Source organism: Schistocerca piceifrons, chromosome 3, assembly GCF_021461385.2.
Source record: "Schistocerca piceifrons isolate TAMUIC-IGC-003096 chromosome 3, iqSchPice1.1, whole genome shotgun sequence".
Classification (NCBI taxonomy): domain Eukaryota; kingdom Metazoa; phylum Arthropoda; class Insecta; order Orthoptera; family Acrididae; genus Schistocerca; species Schistocerca piceifrons.
The window spans coordinates 325849101-325851002 of NC_060140.1; the positions used below are offsets into that span (position 1 = coordinate 325849101).

Here is a 1902-nt window from a genome sequence, read left to right on the forward strand (position 1 = left end):
GATCGCAGCAGGACTATATCTTAATAATTGGCGTCTAAACACAGTCAAAGCATAATAACCACTCAAAAATATGAAAAACACCAAAGGCTGTCAAACAACACGCGGCACGGACAGCATCAACACGGCGAGGAGAAACACACTGTGGAACACTACGCTAATGGCGTCGCCACGGAGACTTCACCACCGCGCTGTCCCAACCGACCGACTGCCTACTCCAGTACGCACACAGCATCAACATAACTTATAGTCGAAATTACACAAGCTAGACACAGTTCCTCGAAAGAACTTCCACAAGAACTCGAACAATCGCAAAATCAATCACTGTGGAACAACTAGGACGAATGACAGGTCGACACACACAGAGAATCCGAAGCGGTCGGTGACCAAATATACGTCATCCGATGGACGACGAACCGCTCCAGTCTCCTTCCATCGGACAGCGCATGTGTGCCGCCAGCGGTCGGCGAGTACTGGCTGTCTGAACCCCATTGGCACTGCTTCCCGACTGAACTCCTGACACACAACGACCCGGAAATACTAACGGTCGCTCCAGAGATAGTACGACAGTGCACTTATCGATAAGCGCTGCTGCTACCACTTACGGGCAAGCAAATCAGCAACTTAGTGACGCCAAAAGGATTGAGTAAGAAAATGGCGACAGAATCATAAAAACAAGATGACGAGCAAGAAACGACACGACAGCGAGCCACGCACGGCTCAAGTGTGTTACGCTTGATCACTTTTGTTTGTTTCCGCACATCATTTTGCTCTGACGCCGGAAACCGTAGTCACGTGGAGGCATACTCGATAGCTGTGTTCTCACAAGTGGCCGGCCGGGGTGGCCGAGCGGTTCTAGGCGCTACAGTCTGGAACCGCGCGACCACTGCGGTCGCAGGTTCGAATCCTGCCTCCGGCATGGATGTGTGTGATGTCCTTAGGTTAGGTAGGTTTAAGTAGTTCTAAGTTCTATGGGACTGATGACCTCAGCAGGTAAGTCCCATAGTGCTCAAAGCCATTTGAACCATTTTCTCACAAGTGGTAAGTTATGCCTTCAAGCATTTACTCTCTTAACATGGTCAGTGTGGACCGAGAAATGCTAAAACCCCAACTACATGAAATGCACTATCGAATCAAAGTATCCAAACACCAGTTAGTGGGCATTAGTGTGGGCTGTATCCACTTGTGACGACTTGAATGCTGTGCACACATTCAGGGAGATATCTGAATGTTTCAGAAGGATCTGCAGCTCATTCTTCCTCATTAGCCGAAACCAGCGAAGGCAGTGGTGCTGGACGCAGGGGCCTGGAGCGAAGTCGACATGCTAACTCATCCCACAGGTGTTCCATTGGGTTCAGGTCAGGACACTGGGCAGGCCAGTCCTCTTCGATTGTGTCATTGTCCACTTACCGTTGCCTCAAAGATGCTGCTTTATGGCAGAATACATTGTCATGCTGATATAGTCATCGACTCCAAACTGGTCCACTACTGTACGCAGCTCGCAATGTTTTTACATCCTCCCGAATTTAGCGTCTTATTGACCGCAAGAAGGATACCGCGCTCTAGCCATGGAAACATCCCCTCCCGTGACACAACCTCCTCCGTAATTCACTGTTTGCAGTTCACATGATGGCAATAAACGTTCTCCAGTTATTTGGCAAACCCAAATCCTTTTGACAGATTGCCGCAAGGTATAGTGTGCTTCATCAACTAAATCACTCGTTTCGAGCCACCCACCGCCCAGCAGCGTTGCCATTTGAACCACCTGATGCGTCGTTTAGCATGGCTACAGAAAATTATGGATAATGAGGAGTTTCTCGACGATTGTACCCCACTTTCTTTAACTGTCTACGCACAGTCACTGTGCGAGCTGGACTGCAAATATCACATTAGAATTCACGAGTG

The 1902-nt window shown here is 49.0% G+C and overlaps 1 non-coding gene across 1 annotated transcript; it reads left to right on the forward strand.

Moving 5' to 3' along the window:
* The first annotated feature begins 832 nt into the window (after nucleotides 1–832).
* Trnas-gga lies at nucleotides 833–916 on the forward strand. The gene is given in 2 exon segments: nucleotides 833–872; nucleotides 882–916. It is a non-coding gene; the product is annotated as a tRNA-Ser (tRNA).
* The last annotated feature ends 986 nt before the right edge of the window (nucleotides 917–1902 follow it).